The sequence below is a fragment of the Heterocephalus glaber genome, unplaced genomic scaffold, assembly GCF_053883595.1.
Source record: "Heterocephalus glaber isolate CG9 unplaced genomic scaffold, H.glaber_assembly_v1.0 deba00001164, whole genome shotgun sequence".
NCBI classification, from domain to species: domain Eukaryota; kingdom Metazoa; phylum Chordata; class Mammalia; order Rodentia; family Bathyergidae; genus Heterocephalus; species Heterocephalus glaber.
Window position 1 is genome coordinate 1,015,421 of NW_028258205.1, and position 25,116 is coordinate 1,040,536.

Consider the following 25,116-nt stretch of genomic DNA (forward strand, 5'->3'; position numbering starts at 1 on the left):
AACTGAGAAAACTGACACTTAAGTCATTACAGTCAGCTTCAGTGCATCTCTAAATGGGTATGCTTCCCATGGATAGAAAGTCTCAACTCAAGGATGGCCTGCACATGGGACTTAGTGTACCTCTTTGGGTTATAGTGAACTTGTGATTCTCAGTTGATCCTAAATGTTGACTCCAGTGCCTGCAGCCACTACTCCTGAAATCTGCCCCAAGTTAAAGCCCATACAAGTATATCCATTGAGAGACCTTCAAAACTGAATGTGAAGCCAGATGCAGTGGTGCACACCTGTCATCCCAGCACTTGGGAGGCTGAGGCAAGAGGATCACTGCAAGTTCAGCCTGGGCTACATAGTGAGTTCAAGGCCAGATTAAACTACATAGCCAGACCCTGTCTCAAAAACAACAGAGTGTAAAGACCCCCAAACTACTGTCATTATGGATGAGAAGAGAAAGGTAAGGGTCACATCAGCAGGCCATAGGAAGGTAATCAGGAGAGAGGAGGAAGAGGAAAACTTATACTTTGAATAAATTCCCTCAAGTGCTTCTTTTCTATCAAAACACACACAGTGAGAATCAGTGGCATAATTTAAGAACTGTATTCAATGCCAAAATCTCTACCCCAGGGTGCTGTAGTGTTTATGGTGTTCGGAAAAAAGACTGAAAGATCACCATACCTGGACTGGCATTCAGGGAAAGGAAATCCAGTAACCTTTTCAAAAACTTAAAAACCCATTACATAAAACATATAAATACTCCCATTGAACAAGAATGGGCTTACAAGTGAATTGCTTATTGAGGCTTGAACATGACTCAGAACTTTCTTTCAGCTACAAATTAAGTAGCAACTGAAGGCCCAAACAAACACTGACGCACCACCTCTAACTCTAACCCCCACAGCTTTCTGAGACAATCTCCAGAGCTGAAAAAGTCTGAGGTCGTTTCTGAAAGACATTACAAAGCTGTATTAAACCCTGGTCTGTTGGAAAGAGAAATCCAGCCTCTTCTTCCTGAGGCTGCGACCTCTGTGGTAGTTGTGGTGAAACAGGAAGGGTATCTAACCTGTATTAGAACCACAATATCAAGAGGAGGATGTGGCTCACTTTGTAGATAGTGGGTGGTATCTGCTATGAAATTTCTCTACCATCTTTACTCCTGGCACTCAGTTTGTATTATCCTGTGCTATGGCTGTGTCTAGATGTCCCCAAAGCCTCATGCACTCATAGGTGGGGCTTTTCAGAGGTGGCTGGAACTAGGGTGTGTGAATGTGGATAAAGGGTGTGATCCTGGGATTAAGGGTGTGTCGTGCTGAATTAGCCCACTAATTGGTTTATCATCGTTCTGGGTGTGGAAAATGGGGAGCCTCACCCTGGTTGTAGGTGGTGCCAACCCTAAGGCTGATATCCTGGATAAGATGAAAGAGAAAGGAAGGCCTGCTGCCATGCCACGGACTGTATCTCCTCTGTGGTGCCCCTCTGCCATGCTTCCCTGCCTTGGAGCCAGCCGACTATGGACTGAAACCTCTACAAACCATAAGCTACAATAAACCTTTCCTCCTTTAACTTTTGAGTGTCAGGTATTTTGTTCCACCAATGAGAAAAGTAACTAAGACAGCCTATATTTCATTTTATACAGATAACTTAATATTCTCTTGATTTCCATGTCTACTTAGACCAAGGACGCATTCCCTCTACAGGCAGTCATCTGATACAACCCTTTCTTTCATTGGACACATGGCACAAGAAAACCTCCAAAAGAAGATGACACAAATGTGTCTAAGGCCACACAGCCACCGGAGGACAGATGGTCTAGAAATAGTATTCAGGTCCCTGTGGAGTTGGAGTCCCAGGAAGACCTGGAAGTTTCTCCATGTGCACAAGCTGATTTGTAAGTCTCATCAAACTGCAGAGCACCTAGGAAGCGTAGCTAAGTTTTGTACCCACGAAGGAGATGAGATCAAGGTATTAATGAACAGGTTATGTATTCCACTCTGTACAGTTCCAGCTCTTCTTGAAAGCCCATGGTAGCCATACCCATTTGTTCAACTGAGGAACTATGGGTGAATAAATCTTACCCTGGGAATCCTCATCTCTGTTTTTCACGATCTAACAATGCAGTTAAGAATTGATCTCTCACTTTCCCCTTTTTTCAGCCAGTCAAATGAAAGAGATCAAAGAATCCAGTAGAGGACTCTCAAAGGTCCTAATCACAGTGAAGCCTGGACCTCTGATTCACCACAAAACCTAAGAGAGCCATCAAAATGTCATCAGTCTGTATTATGTCCAAGAAATACACTTGCATTGTGTTAAGCCACTGAGATTAAGGATTGTTTATACAAAAGCTATCATTAATTGCTTTGACTAATACAGAATTACTGCTTCCCTGAAAAGTTCCCAAGTTGAGCTTATCAAATGTATGGCTGGGACTTTACCCTTCTGATGGTATTAATTTCCACAGGCTGCTACAACACTGAATGGTTTAAACAAAAGAAACAATAGTCAGAGAGGCAGGGAGTATGGGATGAAGGTGATAGCTGGGTTTGCTCCTTTTGAGGGATATGAAGGAAGGATTTGTTCAAGGCCTCTCTCTGGTGGTAGATACTCTCAGCCTTTGTCTCAAATAGTGCTGGCCTCACCCTAATTTAACTAATTAAATCTACAGTGATTCTATTTCCAAATAAGATCACATCCTGATGTACTGGGGGATACGACCTCAGCATATGAATTAGGGGACAAAATAAAGCCCATTAAAAATGATGGCGGTAATCATTTTTGACAAACGAGCCAATCACCCTCATTGGAGGAAAGATAGCCTATTTAATAAACAGTGTTGGAAAAACTGGATTTCAACCTACCAAAGATTAAAACTAGACCCATATCCCTCACCATGCACTAAACTAAGATCAAAGTGGATTAAAGATCTAAATATTAAAACAAAAATGCTGAACCAGCTGGAACAGAGATTAGATAAAACTCTGGAAGACATCAGCATAGGAAAAGACTTTATGAACAAATTCTCAGTAGCATGGGAACTAGCACAAAGAATCAACAACTGGGATCTCATCTTATTAAAAAGCTTCTGCACTGCAAGAGAAACCACCAACAGAGTAAAGAGACAACCTACAAGGTGGGGAAAAAATTTTACCAGCTGCTCCTCAGACAAAGGTCTACTATCTAGAATATATAAAGAACTCAAAAAAATCAGACCCCCCAAATTTAAAGACCCAATTCAAAACTGGGCATCTGAAATTAATAGACATTTCTCAGACAAAGAAGTAAAAGTAACAAATAAACATATGAAAAAATGTTCAACATCACGGTCATTTGAGAGATGCAGATGACAGCAACACTGAGATTCCACCTCACCCCAGAAAAAATGGCTGCTATCAAGAAATCATCCAATAACAAATGCTGGAAGGGTTGTGGGGAGAAAGGAACCCTTCTCCACTGTTGGTGGGAGTGTAGAACTGGTGCAACTACTGTGGAAATCAATATGGAGATTCCTCAAAGAACTAGGAATAGAGGTCCCATTTGACCCAGCTATTCCCCTGCTGGGTATCTTCCCAAAAGAATTAAAAGAATCTTACCACAGTGATATATGTGCACCCATGTTCATAGCAGCACAGTTTGTAATAGCTAAAGCTTGGAAGCAGCCCAAGTGCCCATCAACTGGAGACTGGATAAAGAAAATTTTTTATATAAAATGGAGAACTACTCAGCCATAAAGAATGAGAAATTAGAGACATTTATAGCTAAATGGATGCCCATTGAGGCGATACTCTTAAGTGAAATAAATAGGACACACATGTGTAAATACCGAAGAGTTTCTCTGGTATGAGAAACTGAAAGTGTAAATAAGGACTAAATGTATAATAGGTCATGTGAAATAGGAAGAAAAGGGGCAAAGGGGAAGGAAGTGGGAGGGCTAGGGGAAAGGATAGAAGGGAATGGGATTAATATGAGAAAATGGAAAAATAGGAACAAAATCTTTATAAATAGGGAGGAATGGAGGGGTCGAAGGGAGGGCTGGGCAAGGGTGAAAAATAAGAACCAAGAGAGACTATGGAAAGGTGCAAATTTCCAATGATGAATGTCATTATATTGTATACCTAAGATGTACCAATGATTAGAATGAATAATCAATAATGTAAAATAGGAAGAAAAGGTCCAAAGGGGTAGGGGGAGTGGGAGGGGCAGGGGAAAGGAAAGAAGGGAAAGGAAAAATGATGAGAAATGGAAAAAATGGAAACAAAATCTTTGTAAATAGGGAAGGGTGGAGGGGGTGAAGGGAGGGCTAGGAATGGGGAAAAAATAAGAACCAAGAAGCATTATGTTAAGGTACAATTCCCAATGAGAAATGCAATTGTGTTGTATACCTACAATGTACCAATAAAAGAATTTAATTTAAAAAAATAAAAAGAATGGGCACCAGGGCTCCAGCCTTGGGCCTTCCCTAAGTAGCAGGCAGAACTGCATCCCAAGCACGTGGGCAACAAAATTCATGTCTCAGAGTTAGTAGTTCTTGTACTTTAAACCAGCAGCTTTTACTCCAGGACATATTATAAGCCCTGTCCCTATCGCAAGCACACAAGCTGGCTCCTGGGTTCCTGAGTCACTGAATGTCAAGTATGGTGAGATGCTGAGGTGGTGCTACTAAAGTTAGAATGCTCAAAGTCGCCAATTAATTCTGTGCAAAAGATGTTTACATCAGCCTCCACTTTGGGCCCAGCCTGATGTTCTTGAGCTTCTGCCAATCTGGGGCCTCCTCAGAAGCCACTGTGTGCCTCAGGCCTGGAGACAAAGCAAATCACAGCAAAGCTAGTAGCCTATTTGTTGGACAGCAACTGGCTATATATATATACTCTACCCTTCCCACTCTCCATAAGTTTTCTATTGCTGCGTAACAAATCACCACAAATTTAGCAGCAGTAGATGGCACGCATTTTATTTTCCCATTTTTTGTGGCTGAGGGGCCTGGGTACAGGTCAGCTGGGTCCTCTGTTGAGGGTCACACAAGCTGCAGCTTAGGATCCTGTTCCAAACTCTCACAGGTGCTGGCAGAACTCACTTCTTTGTGTTGCATGACAGAGGGCCCTGCATCTTTGCTGGCTCTTAACTGTAGGCTGCCAGTAAGTCTTGGAGGCAGCTCCCAATGTGATTGTTTGCTCCCTCGAGGGCAGCAGATTTCTTCTAGCAAACAAAGCCCCTGCATTTGCTCTTTTCATACTGCTCCTTGGTTATTTGAATCCTCTTTTCCATAAAGCCAATTTCTAAACTCAGTGGTATTTGGCATGCACCAACATGCCATGGAAGGCCTGTTGAAACAGACTGCTGAGACTGACCAGGAGTTTCTGATTCAGAGGGTCTAGAGAATCAGCATTTGTAACAAGCTCCCATAGGAAGCTGCTGATGTTGCTGCTGCTGACCCAGGGACCACATATGATGTTGTGAGATCGGTCCTGATCTGGAAGTCCAAGGCCTAGGTATGGGCAGGGATGCTTTCTCTTGAGGCCTATAGACACTGTCTTCTCTCTGTGTCCTCCCAAGGTCATCTTCCTATGTATCTGTGTCTTTGTCTTATGAAGACACCAGTCCTACTGGATTAGGGCCTACCTTAATTGCCTCGTGCTCTAATCGGCTCTTTAAAGATCCTATATCCAACAGTCTGAAAGATCCTGTAGTTACAGTTGGAAATACTAAGGGTTAGGACTTCAATATATGAATTCTATGGGGGCATAACTCAGCCCACACCTTCTTGTTCTTCCCATCTTCCCATAGACAGGTGTATTGGAGCCAGGGTGCCACTGAACCCAGAAAGTAGACCTGCAATGCAGTACAGAGATGGCTCCTCACCCTGGCTCTCTCTTTTTATTCTGTTTATATGGAGGAAAGAATAGCTTCTTGGTGCTTGGAAGTCTAGATTTGATGTGCCACGTGATTCTAGAAGTTGTTTGGGAGTACCAATGGCTTAGCACTGGGAGACCTTAGGTCCCAAAGGATCTTACCAGTCCCCTGCTAGGGTAGGAACTGCTGGTCATATTGGAGGCCGAACTTGAACAGTCCACTTGTAGAATGATAAAATCACCCCAGGTTAGTTTCCAGGGGCACACACACACAGTGATGCCCATGGCACTGTCTCAGTAAGCTTCTCTTGGCCTCGCTGACTTATAAGGACAAATTAAGTCATATTGAAGCAATAACTCAATTTTTTCTAACATGTTTCCTACAAAGCACACCTCAATTATTTTGAGATGTGTGCTGTATGCTCCACTCTAGTATGATGCTGAACCATCACTCTTCCTATGCCAGAGCCTACACTTCCTTCCGTCGCCATTGGATAAAGCAGACCTAGCTTCTCACAGCTCTGGACAGCAGGCCCAATCCAGTGACCATTAAGCACTGCTCTGCCAGGTACAGCCGGCCCTGCCAGGGCTATTGTTTTGCCAGGAATTGTTAACTTTCATGCTATTCTTCCAAGCATAGGCAGGATCCATTTGTTGCTTCTGGGAGCTCTTACAAGGACAGAACTAAATGTTAGTCATTTAAAGGTGGGATAGATTCTTTCTCCCCTTTGTGTTTCACTTTATTATTGAGTCTCATGTTCATTTTGGAGCCCACTAGAGAGACACTTTATATCCAGTTTGAAAGGTCACATATTGTGTCAATCAGCGATGGCCCAGAAGGCAGGGCCACACTGGCCACAATATGTGGCCACAAAGCAAAAAGGCTTGCTCTTATGTGACAAAGCCATTTCTAGAGAATCAAGGAGCCATTTCCATTGGATGTTTTTAACACTTCCATTCTATACTTGTAAGAGAGTCATATTTTCAACAAAAATAATACATTATCAAATCTAATTTCAGTTTCATACCTAATTTTCATGAATGCATAGCCAACAATTTACCATCCTAACTCTTTCTTCCTCTTCCTCTTCCTCTTCCTCCTCCCCCTCCTCCTCCCCCTCCTCCTCCTCTTCTTCTTCTTCTTCTTCCTCGCTTTCATTACTTTGACAAGTTTCTCAGGCTAGGCTCCCACTTGTGAATGTCCTGCCTCAGCTTCCAAGAGTACTAGGAATACAGACGTGTCTCACCATGCCTGGGTGATCCAATTTTAATCACACAGTTCAGAGGCATTAAGTGGATTCACACTGTTGGGCAACCATCACCACTTTCCATCAGCAGGACTTTTATCATCTGATGGAAATGAAAGTCTATACCCATTAAACTCAACGCCCCATTTCCTCTCTCCTCTCCTCGTTACAAGGCCAGTACCATTCACTTTCTGCCTTGATGAGTCTGCCTAGGCTAGAGACCTTGTATAAGTAGAACCATGCAGCATCTGTTCTTTGGAGGCTGGCTTCTTCTACTGAGCGATGTGTCCAGTTGGTTTTTCTACTTTCTATTCAACTGGATTTTTCTATTACTGTACAAACAGGCACACCTTTCTTCATCTCAGAAAAACAAATTAAAACCTTCAATCCTGCCACTCCCTCAGTTGCAGATTTATCCCTCTCTTCCTTTTACTTCACCATTTGCTTCCTGAGCAATTGCACTCCAATTTTCATATCATTCTCCACCTTCATTAATGACCTCCTAATCAGTAAGTCAATGGACTTTCCTCCTCAAAATTTATCTGCCTTGAGGTCTCTATGGAATTAAACAGGCAGTATGTTATTTATGTCACAAATACCATGTGAGTATCATTATTGTTCAGTGTGAGCTCATCTCATCTCCATTTTACAGGTGGAGAAACTGAGCCTAAGAGTTCCATAAATTCACTCACATAAAAACATGTATTGAGTTCCTCCTATGTATGAGTCCCTCTACCGGATTCTGGAGATAAAATGATGATCACCATGGACCCTGTTCCTTGCCTTAGGGAGTTTATAGCCCAGTAGGAAAGAGACATGGGACATCACAAAATATAACCAGGAGTATAAAATTACCTGTTTTGAATAGAAGACACAGGATTCCTGAGGGTTCACAGGAAGACATGATTCACATTGAAAGTGAAACACAGGAAACATGCCTTTTAAGAAGGAAAGTAGGGGAAAAGAGAGAGAGAAATGGAGAGTGACAGAGAAAGAAACACAGGGACACAGAAAGACAGAGAGAGCCAAGAAAAGAGAACAAGGAGGGGGGAGGACAGAAGAGGCCCCAGAGAGATGTAATTGTTCCTCCTAAGAGCAACAGTGAGCATTAGAAGACTTGTAATCAAATTGACAGAGCCAAACTGAACATTTGAGCCTTTCACCCTCTTCTTCCATTTTGTACCCCAACAAAGACAAATGAATTTGGAGTTTGCTGGCTAACTGGGTCTTTGCTCTCCCTTCCTGGGAAATTCCAGCACTTAAAGGTTAGGTCAAGAGCAAGGGAAGAGCCCTCAGTAATAGCATCCAGAGTGATCAGGAGAAGCCAGGAAAATTAACTCTTAAAATGCCCATGCTACGCAAAACAACCTATGTGTTCAATGCAATTCCCATTAAGCACATTTTTCACAGAAATTTTTTAAAATCCTAAAATTCATATGGAAGCACAAAAAATCTCCAAATATTCAAAGCAATCTTGCACAAGAAGAGCAAAGCTAAAGGCACACATTGCCTGATTTCAAAATGTACCACCCAACTGAAGTAATCAAGACAGTATGTCACTGGCGTTAAATATAGACATGAGAAAGTCAGCCCAGAAATACATCCACATTGACACTCAATGGATCTTTGAATGAAGGAGCCAAAAACACAAGGTAAGGGACGTTTTAGGGTACAGTCCCCTAACAAATCTTGTAATCACAAATGAGGACCCTGTACTTATCCTGGTACTCAGAGCAGGCTTCCCAAAGCTTACGCTCTTCTGTGCCAGATAAAAGTGGGGCACACCCGGGAAGAAAGCCCAAAAATGCACACAGGCACAAACCGGTGTGGCACACTCAGCAACCTCAAGTAATTCAAGAGGGTGAGAGACACAGAATCAGACCGTGAAAGGTCCAAGAGGGTTAATTTTAGAATGCAGGGAAGAGAAAGGGGTGAACTGGGGCATGACTTGGCCAGATTTGCCTTTTTAACAAGTAAATATTAACACTCACTTTTTCAGCAAAAGTTGTATGCACTGGGCTTTTTAGAATCAAACAATATACAGAATAAGAATATAAGCCAGGTGTGGTGGCACACGCCTATAATCCCAGCACTCTGGGAAGCTGAGGCAGGAGGACCACAATCTAGAGCCCATCTTGGGCAACTTAGTGACTCAGTGAGACTTTGCTTCCAAATTTAAAAAATAAAAATAAAAGAGCTGAGGATGTAGCTCACTGTGAAGGCCTTCCTCACATCCTCACACTGCTATGGATTGAGTGTGCTCCCTGTATGGGTTGCCTTTCCCTAGCCATCTGAGCTCTCACCAGCCAGTAAGCAGCTATAGCCCTTTGCAAAAAGAAAAAAATCCTACCCCAAGTCCAATTTCTAAAGTAAGAACTTGCTCTCATGAAACCCCACATAATGCCAGTGAAAATATTTAGACTGTAAATTATTCCTGTGAGAGAGCCTTGTTTAAATGTGGTAGGCATTATTGTTATCATCCTCGCCCTGAGGACTTACCCCTTAATAGGGCAGGATGTTTGCTTTTGCCAGGTTCCTAGGAAAACTACAGAAACTGGATGCGATTTAGAAATCATCTGTAATGTATCATTCCATTGTTTATTTATCTTGCAATGCATGTCATGAAAGGATACAGGGAAAATCAAATGAATATCCAAGACTCCACCGGGTTATTGCTTCTTCCTCATGAATATACCACTAATGAGTTCTTTACGTATTAAATAATTACATACTTGGTGTTTAAAATGCATTATACTCCAGGCCACCATAGCACTGCTCCCAGCACAGAGGAGGTGAGCCACATGGGCCCCAAAGCAACACCCCCCCGACACCCCTCCCCACCAGCAAATGAGAAGAAACATACACAAGCCTCAAAACCAGACTTCCAGATCACCTACAGCAACCCCAAAAGGAAATGAGATGGAACACTCTGATACTCAACCACCTGGACTCACTGAACTGGCAAGAAAAGAAGATCTGGAAAAAATGAAATCAGAAATAATTTCTCAGATAACAGCAGAGATTGTGCCCATAGTGCAAGACATGATGAATAAATCTAGAGAGGACACAGATTTAAAAAAAGAGAAGCTGAGGAACATGATGGAATCCCAACACAGGAAACAAATGGAATCCATAAAACAGATGCAAACAGATTGCCAGGAGATTAAAAACTCCATTGAAAATCTATGCAGCAGAATGGGCCAGTGAGAGGACAGAATTTCAGATATAGACGATAAGATTGCAATTATTGACCCGGAAAAGAAAAATTTCTAAAAACTAGTAAGGGACCATGAGAATTCAATCCAGTAGCTGCTAGACAACGCAAAAAAGAATAACATAGAATGATCAGGTTCAATGAAGAAACAGGAGAGAATGCAGATGACACAAAAAAACTGTTCAAAGAAGTGATGGTAGAAAACTTCACAAGCAAGGGAAAAGAACTTGACATACAGATAAGGGAGGCATAGAGGACTCCAACTAGCCTTGATCAAAAAAAAGTACACATAGGCATATAATTGTTAAGATTCCAGAAATCCAAGAACAAAGTTCTATAAGAAGTTAGACAAAAGAAACAAATTACATACAAAGGAAAGACCATCAGAATCACAACAAGAAGCAAGATCCAACAATATGCTACATACAAGAAACACATTTAATTCAAAAAGAAACTCATAGACTGAAAGTTAAAGGGTGGAAAACAAAACTCAATGTGACAGGAACCAAAAAAAAGCAGGATTAGCTATCCTCTTTGCAGGTCAAATGGATTTCAAACCAACACTGATTAAGAAAGACACAGAAGGACACTACATTCTTGTAAAGGGAATAATCCAAGAGGAAGAGATGACAAACATAAACATATATGCACCAAACACTAGTGTGCCCAACTATATAAAACAAATACTAACGGACATGAAAAATCAAATAAGCACTAATGCAATAATAGTGGGGGATCTCAACACCCCACTGTCACAAACAGATACATCAACTAGACAAAAAAAAAACAAAATACTAGAACTCAATCAAACTCTTGAACAAATGAACTTAACAGAGGTTTACAGAGTATTCCACCCCACAAAATCAGAATACACATTCTTTTCAGCTGCACACAGGTTATTCTCCAAAACAGACCACATAATCACTCATACAACATGTATAAGTAAGTGCAAAGGAATTGAAATTATCCCCTGTATATTATCAGACCATTGTGAGATGAAATTGGAGATCAATAGCAAAAGAAACTGCAAGAACTTCATAAACACAGGGAAATTGAACAACACACATCTGAATAATGAATGGGTCAAAGGGAAAACTAAAGAAGAAATCAGACAGTTCCTAAAATTAAATGACAATGCCAATACAACATATCAGAATCTATGGGACACAATGAAAGCAGTCTTATGAGGGAAATTCATAGCAGTGAATACTCATATTAGGAAAACAGAGCAAGCCCAATTAAACAACCTGATGATGAACCTCAAGCTTCTAGAAAAAGAACAGCAGGACAAACCCAAAGCTCATAAAAGGGAGGAAATTATAAAGATCAGAGGAGAAATCAATGCAATGGAGACTAAGAGAATGATACAAAAAAAAAATCAATGAAGCCAACAGTTGGTTTTGGAAAGAACAAACAAAATTGACAAACTCTTAGCCAACCTTATCAGAAAAAGGAAAGAAAAGGCCCAAATTCATGCAATTAGGAATGAAAACGATGAAATTACAATGGACCCAGCAGAAATCCAGAGGATCATCAATACCTACTTCATGAACCCGTATGCCAGTAACATGGAAAACACAGAAGAAATGGACAGAATCCTAGATACATATGAATTACCAAAGTTGAATGAGGAAGACCTAAAAATTCTAAACAACCCCATATCAATCAATGAAATTGAAAATGTAACTAAAAACTTACCAACAAAGAAAAGCCCATGTCCTGATGGCTTCACTGCTGAATTCTACAAGACATTTAGAGAGGAACTACTGCCACTACTGTTTAAGCTCTTCAATGAAATTGAAAGGGAAGCAATACTCCCGAATTCATTGCTGGAAGCAAACATCACCTTGATCCCCAAAGCAGAGAAAGACACAACCACTCACTAACGAACATAGATGCAAAAATCTGTAATAAGACACTGGCAAATAGAATACAAAAGATCATCAAGAAGATCACACACCCTGACTGAGTGGGAATTTTGCCAGGGATGCAGGGATGGTTCAACATACACAAATCAATCAATGTAATATGCTATGTCAATAGAGCCAAGGACAAAAAACATATGATCATCTCCACAGATGCAGAAAAAGCATCTGACAAATCCAACACGCATTTATGATAAAAACCCTACAAAAAATTAGAATAGACAGTCTCCACCTTAATCTGATAAAAGCCATCTATGAAAAACCAACAACAAATATCATGCTAAATGGTCAAAAACTGAAATCCTTCACACTAAGTTCAGGAACAAGACAAGGATGTCCACTATCACCACTCTTGTTCAATGTCGTTTTGGAAACATTAGCCATGGCAATTGGACAAGAAAAAGAAATAAAAGGAATAAAGGTAGGAAATGAAGAAGTCAAATTGTCATTATTTGCAGATGACATGATACTCTATGTAGAAGACCCCAAGAACTCCACCAAAAGTCTTCTAGACTTAATAACCAAATTCAGTCAAGCAGCTGCTTACAAGGTCAACACACAAAAATCAATAGCTTTTCTCTACACCAATGACAGACTCACTGAGAGAGAAATAGGACAAACAATTCCTTTCACAATAGCATCCAAAAAACTGAAATACCTAGGAATCAACCTAACAAAACAAATCAAAGACCTCTTCTCTGAAAACTGTAGCACTCTGAAAAGAGAGATTGAAGATGATATCAGAAAATGGAAAGATATCCCCTGCTCCTGGGTAGGAAAGATCAGCATAGTGAAAATGGCCATACTTCCAAAACTGCTATATAGATTCAAAGCAATCCCAATTGAAATCCCAGCAACATACTTCACAGACCTTGAGAAAACAATCCAAAAATTCATTTGCAACAAGAAGAGACCCAGAAGAGCAAAAGCAATTCTAGGTAACAGAGACATGGCAGGAGGTATCACAATCCCCAACCTGCAACTATACTACAAAGCTACTGTGATAAAAACAGCATGATGCTGACAAAGAAACAGACTTGAAGACCAGTGGAACAGATTAGAAGATGCAGAAACAACTCCAGACACACTCAACCACCACATCTTTGACAAAGGAGCCAACACCCTCAGTGGAGCAAAGATAGCCTCTTTAATAAATGGTGCTGGAAAAATTGGGATTCAACTTGCCAAAGATTAAAACTAGACCTATATCTCTCACCATGCACTAAACTAAAATAAAAATGGATTAAAGATCTAAATATTAAAACAGATACACTGAATCGGCTGGAAGAGAGGTTAGGTAGAGCTTTTGAAGACATTGGTGTAGGAAAAGATTTTATGAACAAAACCTCAGTTGCCTGTGAACTAGCACAAACAATCACCAAGTGGGATCTCTTCTTACTAAAATGTTTCTGCACAGCAAGAGAAACCACCAACAGAGTGAAGAGACAAGCCACAATGTGGGAAAAAATCTTCACCTGCTCTTCCTCAGACAAAGGTCTACTATCTAGAATCTATAAAGAACTTAAAAACATCAGACTTCCCAAATTTAAAGACTGAGTTCAAAAATGGGTGTCTGAAATGAACAGACATTTCTCACACAAAGAAGTAGAAATCACAAATAAACATATGAAAAAATGTTCAACATCACTGGTCATTTGAGAGATGCAGATGAAAACAACGCTGAGATTTCACCTCACTCCAGAAAGAATGGCTGCTATCATGAAATCGACCAATAACAAATGCTGGCAGGGGTGTGGGGAAAGAGGAACCCTGCTCCACTGCTGGTGGGAGTGTAGACTCGTGCAACCACTGTGGACATCAGTATGGAGATACCTCAAAGAACTAGGACTGGAAGTCCCATTTGACCCAGCTATTCCCCTGCTGGGTATCTTCCCCAAAGAATTAAAAGAATCATACCACAGTGATATATGTGCACCTAGGTTAATACCAGCACAATTTGTAATAGCTACAACTTGGAAGCAGCCCAATTGCCCATCAACTGGAGACTGGATAAAGAAAATGTGGCTTTCTATAAAATGGAGTACTACTCAGCCATAAAAAATGAGAAATTAGAGACATTTATAGCTAAATGGAGGCACATTGAGGCAATACTCTTAAGTGAAATAAATAGGACACACATGTGTAAATACCAAATAGTTTCTCTAAGGTGAGAAACTGAAAGTGTAAACAAGGACTAAAAGGTATAATAGATAATGTGAAATAGGAAGAAAAGTGGTGAAGGGGAAGGGGAAGTAGGAGGGGTAGGGGAAAGGAAAGAAGGGAATGGAATTCCCATGAGAATATGAAAAAATGGAAACAAAGTCTTTGTAAATAGGGAGGGATGGAGGGGTTGAAGGGAGGGCAGGGGACAGGGGAAAAATAATAGCAAGAGAGATTATGTAAAGGTGCAAATTTCCAATGATGAATGTCATTACATTGTATACCTAAAATGTACTGATAAAATAAAATTAAAAAAAATAAAACGCATTATACTATGCAAAATCCTTGGTGGATTGTTACCTAAATGCTTCAGGGTGCTTCAGTAATATTTGGGAAAACGGATGGGTGTTTCTGAATAGGCTGCAAACGCGGTGCATTTGTTTTTATTTAAATCATGGAAAATATCCTTCTGACATCTGAAGATTTGTTTGCCAGCATGTTCTCAGAAATGGGTGAGACTCAAACAATAAGGGGCTCCTGTACACACACTTTTCCCTCTTGTTCCTTAAGCGACAGATCAAACCCTCGATTCTCCAGGCAGAATGAAGCTACGACAGCCTCACTCTTCCTTTCATTGTCTTTTCCCTTGACAAAGAGTCGCTCCTTTGAGCAAAATTTTACTCAGCTAAAATCACCGTCAGAAATCAGTGAGTTTAGCCAGAAACCCCTTATCTTTGACTTCTGCTCTTAGCACAGTCGAGCTTCACTCGATGACGACAGGGGATGCGTTCTAGGAAACGTGTCGTTAGGTGATTTTGTTACTTTACAGATCAGTCGCCGAAAAGGGCCTCTTACTGAGAAGCGCAGAACGGAAGATGTGGGAGGCTGCTGCCAATGTCACACTGGCACACCATTTCCAAGTAGGGCTGTTGACAAGTAGAAGGAGAGCTCTCTAAAATAAGGACAAAAAGTAGGAAGTACACAAAGCACTAACACAGCTGTCTATGAACATTACCAAGCGTTGTGTAATCATCTGTGCTTTACTTTTACACAACTGGCAGTGAGAGGGGTGTGCAGCAGGCAGCCTCACCACAAAATGGAGTAATGCGTGGTGCCACAATGTTGGCTCTAATGTCACCAGGTGACAGAAATTTTCCAGCTCCGTGTAATCTCATGGGACCACTGCGGTATATGTGCTCTGCCACTGACTGAGATGTCTTCATGTAGGAAATGACTGTCATTTTCCATTCACTGACTCCCAGTTGCTGCTTGGTTTTCAGTCTGGCCTTGTCCTTCTTGAGGTCCAAGTTCAATGTCTCCCTTACTGCATGGCTTCATTGCTGTGGTTCCCATACTTTCCACCACTTATCCTCTTCAACAAAATTGGCCTGGCTGATTTTACCAAGGGCTAGAATAATGTTTTCTTTCATACCTCCTTCTCCTACCTATTGCTTCCTCTGTACTTATGTTTCTCTCCTCAAAGTTGATAACATTTACATTCTATTCTATAAGTGTTTTGTAATGATCAAGTTGGGCTAATTAGCATATCTGTCGCCTTAAACATTTAACATCTCTTTTGGTAAAGCATTCAAAATCTCCTCTTGTAGCTATTTTGAAATATGCATTAAAAGTTATCTTCAGTCACCCTGCTAAGCACAGCACACCAAAACTTCCTGCCCTATCATCTATGCCTGTGACATAGCTAGTGCCTGCCCATTGACTGGCCACTCTGCACCCTACCCCACTCTCCCCATCTCTGGTCACCACATTCTTCTCTCAACTTCTCTGAGATCAACTTCAGATTCCACGGATGCACAAGGCCAGGCAGTACTTGTGTTCCTGTGCCTGGCCTATTTCAAGTAACATAATAATATTCAGTTCCATCCATGTTGTCACAAATGACAGGATTTCTCCTTTTTGTGGCTGAATAGTATTCCATGGTGTATAGGTACCACATTTTCCTTCACTATTCATCAGCTGATGGACACTTAGGTTGTTTCCATTCCTTGGCTACTGTGAAGAGTGCTGCATACTGATTTCATTTCCTTTGGATGCACAGCAGGAGCAGGTCTGTTGTGTTTGATTTTCTGAGAAACATCCATACTGATTTCCATAATGGCATGCTAATTTACATTCTTACCAACAGCGTGCAAGGGTTCCCTTTCTCCACATCCTCTCTAGCATGTGTTATTTTTAGTCATTTTGATAATAGCTATTTATAATGGAGTCAGGTGATAGCTCACTGTGGTTCTGAAGTGCACTTCCCTAATGATTAATGACATTGAGCTTTTTTCATATATATGTTGGCCACTTGTATGTCTTCTTTCCAATGCATTTAGAATCCACTCTTGATCTCTGGTCTTTTGGAATTTCATGTAAATGTGCCTTGATTTTTTAAAAATTTCATTTACTGTTCTGGGTTCCTGGTGGGATCTTTAGTTTATATTTTTCTTCAAGTCGGGGATATTTTCTTATATTATTTTGCTGATTTTCTCCACTCATTTTTTCCTGCTCTCCCTTCCTGAACTCATATTATGAACACAGAAATACCATTTGCTGCTCTGGAGCTATTATTAGTAAGTGTGCATCTTACAGCCAACAGTGGGGCAGCACTTTACAGCGTGAAATAAACAAAAACCAGTCACCCTCCCTAGTTCTAGTCCCGCAAAATAAGTCAATCCTTAAGCTAATGAAGTTAATTCTTTCCTGCCTATTGTGATATCAGTGTCTGCAGATATGCAGCCATCCTTGAAAAAATTATAATCATATGACCAAATTATAGTTTTATACCATAAACTGTGAATTCTTTGTTAATCTTGTAGCTTTTGTTTTTTCCCATTTTACATATCTGCCACTCTTTTTAGAGCTCAGACTGCCTTACAGACTCTTCTGCAAGGCAACATCTTTGCTTGCTGAAAGCTTTTGTTTCAGAGGCTGCCTCTGTTGCGCAGATGCTGGACACGTCACAAGAAATAGTAGTAGAGATTAGTGTATAATTCTCATCTTGGGTAATTTGGGGTATGCTAGTCATTTAATTTTATAATCTAATTTTCATTAAATATACAATCTTCTCTAGACATGAATAATTCACAAATAGGACGTCTCCTTAAAAGACTCATGACTTAAATGGATTTAAAGGGAAAAAAGTTATCAAGCTTACTAAATTTTCAGTTAGTTTATGACAGAAAAGAATTAGTATTCTGACATGATGGTTCACATACAGTTAGAAAATTCCATAGGTAACATGGAAAGAACTCCAGACTCTCAGCAGAAAGGCAGGGAATCAGTCTGCATGACGTACAAGAGATTTGGGAAATGTTTTTCATGTACTTTTACAAGATGTTCACACAAGTTGGAACACTGCTGTTGCGTGTTAAAAGCAGGCTGACTGAAGGGGAAAAGCCCTGATACTGTGCTTTGGCAGTAACAATAGCAACATAGCAGGACATCCACTGGGAGTGTTTCTTAGGCATAATTGCAGAAGGAATAAGTCATTCTATCCCAGGGATGCTGCTGAGAATCATGGGCGTCCCTAAATACTGGCATACTAATGGACATTCAGAAGCAATCTGTTTATTTTGAAAGCCAATTGCATTGTTTCACTGCCACTTTTATACAGCTGAGGTTTAAGGACATGCTTTTATTCAAATGATTATGTAAAGCATTCTTGCAAAAATATTTTTAAAATGTATTTATGCAACAATCTAACTTTTTTAAGTCATCAGAAAACATCTTTAAGCACCAAATAGAGTTACTGAGATTTAAGAATTATTACAAAATCTTAGTAACAAAAATAGTGCAGTAGTCTCACAAGAGCTAAAAATTAATCCAATGAACAAAATGCCCCAAACACACATCCATGTACTTACAGGATCTCACTACAGGTAGAACTGGTATTATAAATGGTTTGGGGAACACAAATAATTTAGGAACTATTGATAAAATCAGCCCACTCTATGGAGAAATAAGAATTTAGATACCTATGTATGTATAAAAATAGACTTCAGATGGATTAAAGATCTAACAATTAAGCAAAACTATAATTGTAATTTGAGTCAAAAGAAGAATATCTTTGAGAGTTAATGATAGAAAGTTCTTAAATAAATCCTAAACACAAAAAATAAAGTGAAAAGGCAATAGATTTGACTATGCCAACATTAAAGATTTATTTTCAACACTGGATACCACAGACAAAGTTGACAGGAAGGTAAAAAAGATACTTACAATATCTAAAGTTTACAAAAGAAAAATATCTAGGATATGCAAGAAACCTCTTCTAAGTAGCAAATAAAAGAAATTCTACTATGAAGATGGGCAAAGGAGACAATATACAACCGTGTGCCTAGGGTTATATGCCAAAAGAAATGCACTCAGATCCCCCAGGAAGACACATAAAAGAGTGTTTTACCAGAGTGGAATTCTACAAAGCAAATGTTGGAGTATCCTCCATGCTCATCACAAGATAAGTGGAGTGGTACACAACACAGTCAGAAACAAAGATTGAAGTTTCCCTGCAGCCAAATCACAGATGATCTACACAACAATGCTATGATTTTTCATATATATATATATATATATATATATATATATATACTTCTAAACACTCATCTGGAAATTAGGCCAGAAGAACATTCTCTAAATACATGAGTGGCCGAAGAAGAGGAATAGAGGAATTGGAGAGAGGATGGAAAATGAAATGAGAATAAAGAAAAGTCAATACAGATATTCCTTATTTAAGGACCCACTCATTTAATGCCTGTTCAGACTTACAACCTGCCTTTTTTTTTTTTGTACAGTTCTGCACATCTTGTTTATAAAGCCTCGGTGTCTTTTTTTGGATAGTACACTTTGTTTATACAGTACTATAATTTTTGCTGATTGTACTGTACAGTATAGTACTATAGTTTTATGTTCTGTTATATATTATAACACTGTGCATAAATTATGCAAATAAAAACAAAGTCATCAAGTTGGAGTTTCCTTTGACCATTTCTTTGCTCTGAATATTGAAATGGACACACTATATACAATTCCTCATTTAGTGACCAATTCACTTAACAACCTAGTCGTATGACCTTAACTCGGTCATTAAACGAGAAATGGCTGTAAAAGGAAATACAGATGCTTCTCAGCTTATGGTGGGGATTCACCCCAATGGACACCTTGTAAGTTGAAAATAACATCAGTCAAAAATACATTTACTACATCTAAGTTCTGGAACATTCTAGCTTAGCAGCTCAGTACACTGTAGAGTATGGGTTATTTCCAATCATGACCACATGGCTGACCAGGACTTATGCCTCACTGCCACTGCTGGAATCGCAAAAGGGCTTCACTAGCCCAAGAAAAGACAAAACTTTAATTCTAAAGCTGGTTTTACTGAATTCCTATTACTTTCACACCACTGTAAAGTTGAAAAACCCTAAATTGAGCCATCAGAAGCCAGGACTGACTGAAAAGTAAAAAGAAGCCTCAACACATATGATGACACTGCTGTACCTTCAGCTGCAGAGTTGTGAGGCAGGAAGCTAGGGCATAGCTAAAACTGGCTGGAAAAGTAGATTCGACCTGTTGATTACAAAATCCTAAGAACACATGCAGAACAGTTCCCAAAGCACCATGGACTTCTCACGAGAACTCAAGCAAGTTTTAGATAAGATGACCTAGATGTCACCCCAGCCTGGGAAGTGTAAAAAAGAACAGCTGCCATTAAGTTCGTGTTGTCAAGTCTCTTCAGGATAGCACACTCTCACCTGTAGAATGTATTTAATTTTTCTTTTTTTCTACTTTTATTTGGCCCAAAGTCACTCTGCAAAGCCTGTTTTTTCCTACCTTTAATAAATATAAAACTTTGCCGCCATTTATACTTGTTTCTACCAATTGTTTGTTTGGGACCAAAAAAAACCCCTAAAAATCACCTCTAAAAGGAGACTCCAGCACCCAAAACCTGGTAGCGGTAGCATCAACCTAGTTCTGTACATCTGAGGCCCTACAGAGAGAAAGCAAGGCCACTCAGAGACTGAAAATCAAGTGCAGTCAAACTGTCCTTGAAAAGTGTTTAAAGCACGTTCATTCATTTATGAAGTATTTAGGGAGCACCTGTTTTGTGCTGGGCACTGTTCTGGATGCTTGAGCTCCAACAGTAAACAAAACAAGGTCCCTGTCCCTTGCAGGACTAAGCAGAAGGTAAATGACAAGTACAGTAATTCACGTAGTTAGTGTGTTTAAATATAATAACCACCATCGACCAAAAAAAAGAAAAAGAAAAACAGAAATCTGAATAAGAGGGTCTGGAAGGTTGGGGGTGGAGACTGCAACTTTGATCTGATGGTCACAGTCAGCCTCCTTGAGCAGTGAACCCTGGAGCAGAAACTGGAAGAAAGCAATGGAACTTGCAGAGGATGCCTGGTGGCAGCAGGATCCAAACAGAAGGACCAGCCAGCGGCGGAGCCTTGAGGCAGAAGTCTGCCTGGCGTGTTCAAGAATAACACTGAGGTCAGTGTGACCGAGATGAGAGAGTGGGGTGGGGAGGCACGCAGAGTAGGAAAAGGGTGGTGTAGCTGGGGGATCTCAGAAGTAGGGCCTTACAAGTCTGTTGTAAAAATCATAGCTTTCCTTTTGGAAGGAAGAAATGTAGAATCACTTTGGAGTTTTAAGTGGAGGAAGGAAATAACAACAACCTTAAACCAAATGTAGACCTGTGTCAGATCCTGTTTAGAAAAACCTTTACAGATATTAATGCATTTCCTCTTAAACATTCCACTGGCAAATAGGTTCTGCTACTGTTTGAGTGAGGAAAGCTCCCCAAGGCTACACGAGTACAGAGAAGAGTCAGGCTGCAGAGCCGGGGGTCTGGCCCAAAGTCCATCCTCTTAGATGCCACAGAACACTGCTTCTCCTGATGGAACTTGTCCAGCTGCTGCCATTCCACAGAGGTCTCCAGTGTACCACTTCTCAATAAATCCATAGCCTCCAGCTTGCCCATGTCACTAGATGGGATCTTTGGCTTTGGCTTACACTCAGGGGTCACAGTCACACATAGACTATATTTCTGCTTCACACTCACACTAGGCCATAAATCCATTGGCAGGCAGTATCAATCACACTCCTCCCTGCTCCTGCCCCAAGTCTTTTGCCAGAAGCTATATTTGAAGATGCATCAGTGAAATCCCTAGATGTAACTTCCCTTTCCAACTGTTGCTGACCTGCCTGCTCCTCCCTCCCAGTGCTCCATTGCTAGACAGGACTGTTCACTGACCAAGGCTCATGATATTTCTTCATTTCCTTTTCCATCTACTTCTTCTCTAGAATGTGTAACCCCTATGGCTCTCCAGCACTGGCCCCACAAACTCATATGCTCAGGTGCCTCTGGTCACCACTGACCAAATCAAAAGAAGCCATATATTTGGGTAAAAAGGGAAAAGGATTTATTCAAAGCTAGCTCCTAGGAAATGGAGAGGCCTATGTGCCTCTTATCACCATCTCACCTTTTACAAGGGAGGAGGAGTCTTTTACAGCAAGGAAGAGAGAGAGAGGAGCACAGAGAGGCAATACAGATCTCCACACTTGGCCACCTCCAGCTCATCCTCCTCTTTCTTGTGGAAAAGAAGCCAGGCTCCTGGCCTCCTGGAGTTGGCATATGCATATCCTGCCTGTTTTGGGGCACTAATGAGAGGAGAGGATGTTGCTACCTGCTCAGCAGGAGGAAGTTTGGAGAATTTGCTTACCTCTAGAAGAAAAACCCTAACTTTTAAAGATCCATTTTGCAGTGCCAGTTATACCCCACCTTGTCATTTATATCTGGTCTTGGTCCTAATGTGCATCAAAAGAAGAGACTTTCCTTGGTGCCTTCTATTTCCTTAACCTTCTGATCTTGGTCCTGCTTTTTCGCATCTATTCCTTTGTGCTTCACTCTCTCCTTGGAATGGCCTCCCCAAAATAGGTACTTTCCCAAAAGACTCTTATACCAAGTAGAAAATTGTGTTTCTTAGTTAATTGTGCTGATTTTCACATTTCCTCTTTTCTGGATGAAAATGAACTTGTAGTCACATCAAAAATATGGAGACGATTATAAAGTGATATCAAGAGCTTAAATCTAACACATCCTAGGCCCTTGGGGCCTCAGTAAATTGGGGATAGTAATTCCTGTCTCCCTAGTTTATACAGTTGTGAAAGTCAAATGCATTATGCAAATAACCATTATAAGGAGTGTTCATGGTTAATTTAGGATTACTGTTCATAGTGAACAATCACAGAACCACTCAGTGGGAACCTGAGCTTTCTCTTTTCATGATTAATTCCATATTTGTTAGGATTGAATCAGCAGGTGCTCAGTGAATGCTTGTGCATTCAAGTTGAATCAACAAAATGATGTGTAAAGAAGCTATTTGTTGTCTCATTTAAAGCATTTTGGACCTTAGTTAGCTAAGTAGGGGTGGATGAGTGCCTGAAGACGGGCATAACAGGAATGATCAACTTGTTTTGCTGCATGCAAACCGATCTAGTAATATAAGAAATAACCCTCTGACTACACCCTGGCAGTACCCTCCCAAACACTGAGTGTGGTAATTTACACAATGATGTTTAATAAATGAATGCCCAGATACAATACAGCATTGTAACTGGATCTCTCTAGGTCTCTGGTCCTTCTTTTAGGACAAGGAAGACTGAAGCCCACAAAACAGCAAACAGCAAGTAGAGGGGAATAGCCAAATGCGTGTTTATTAGAATAAAATAAAAGCTCTCTGCTAGTCTAAGAGGGGTGACTGAAGGGTGATATGGAAAGAGCTCTGAAGGTGGAGTTGGAATTCCTAGATTTTCATCTTGTTCTGGAAACAAAATGTGTGCCTATGTTCAAGTCCTTGCCTTCCTCCCATCTTCACACATACCTGAAAGACTGAGGAAATGGTGGGGAGGGTGATCAACTAGGTGGTTTCTTAGAACCCTATTTCCCTGATGGTCTATGACAAGTGACCATAACTTGAACAACAGTGAGTCAATCAAGTTCAAAGAGTTGGAATACCGCTGTGGGGCCTGGCATCATAGGATCCCAGTTTTAGCCTCTGTCAAAGAAAATGAAGGAAATGAGATACTTAAGATGTGCAACCACATGAGGAAAGGCAGCAGTCCTTGCCATGAGTAAAGACTTCCCTTTGACATACAGGGCAGTGATATGGCTGAGCTCAGAAACAATACAGCCAGTGAAATAGGTCACCTTGATGCACGTGCTTGCCACAAACCGAGGAAACACCAAAGACCTAGAGAAAGGGAAGTAGAATCAAGAGCTTCCACCCTGGTGAGCAGCAGTACGAAACAGAGTGGCACAGCTACAGGCAGATCCAGCCAGGGCCCCACCCCGAACCTAGCAGCTTGGGCACACAGGCCCAAGCCAAAGGCCTGCCCAGAAAAAAACTGCACAGGCACACAAGCATCAGCCAGAGGCCCACCCCAATACCATCTGTAAGTGTACTGAGACCCTAGCCAGAAGCTTGCTCAGACACCACAGTCTGGGGTGCACAGTTCCAAGCCATTGGCCCTCCCACACAACAGCTAAATAAGGGGGGCAGGCCCTAGCCAGAGGCACACCTAGATACCACCCCAAGTGTGCACAGGCCCCAGCCAGAAGCTCACCCAGATAACAGGGCAGCTCAGGGATCCAGAAGGGAACCACTCTAAACCCAGGAACTGGTGTTCTGGTGAGCAGCAAGGAAAAGGCTGCTCGGTGGCTTGCAGAGAATTGAAGACCACTGGGTGAGCAAAAAGTTGCCTCAGCAAAGGCACGGTGGGCTGCATCTGTTGAAATGTGAAGATACGAAAAGAAGTCTCAAAAGCAGATTTCCATATCACCTGAGGCAACCCCAAAAGGAAAGGAGATGGAACAGTCTGATACTCAACCACCTGGACTCTCTGAACTGTCAACAAAAGAGGATCTGGAAAAAATGAAATCAGAAATAATTTCTCAGATAACAATAGAGATTGTATCCAGAGTCCAAGACATGATTAATAAATCTAGAGAGGACACAAATAAAAAAATAGAGGATATGAGGAACATGATGGAATCCCAACACAAAAAACAAATGGAATCCATAAAACAGATGCAAACGGATTTCCAGGAAATTAAAAACTCCATTGAAAGTTTACGCAGCAGAATCAACCAATGCAAGGATAAAATTTCAGATACAGAGGACAGGATTGCAATTAGGGACCAGGAAAAGAAAAATTTCTTAAAAATAGTAAGGGACCAAAAGAAATCAATCCAGCAGCTGCTAGATGATGCAAAGAAGAATAACATAAGACTGATCATGGCTGGGGATTTAGCTCAGTGGTTTCACCGCCTGCTGTGCAAGCACAAGGACCCGAGTTTGATCCCCGGTACCCAAAAAAAAAAGAAAAACTGATCAGAGTCAATGAAGAAACAGGAAAGAGCGCAGATGACATTAAAAAACTGTTCACAGAACTAATGACAGAAAACTTCCTAAGTAGGAGAAAAGAAAGTGACATTCAAATAATTGAGGCATATAGGACTCCAACTAGCTGTGATCAAAAAAAATCTACACATAGGCATATAATAATTAAGAAACCCAACAGAAGAACAAAATTCTACAAGCAGTTAGAGAAAAGAAACAAATCACATACAAAGGAAAGCCCATCAGAATCACAGCAGACTTCTCAACACAAACCCTCAAGGCAGGAAGAGCCTGGAGTGAAATAATTCAGTCTCTAAAGGCAAACAA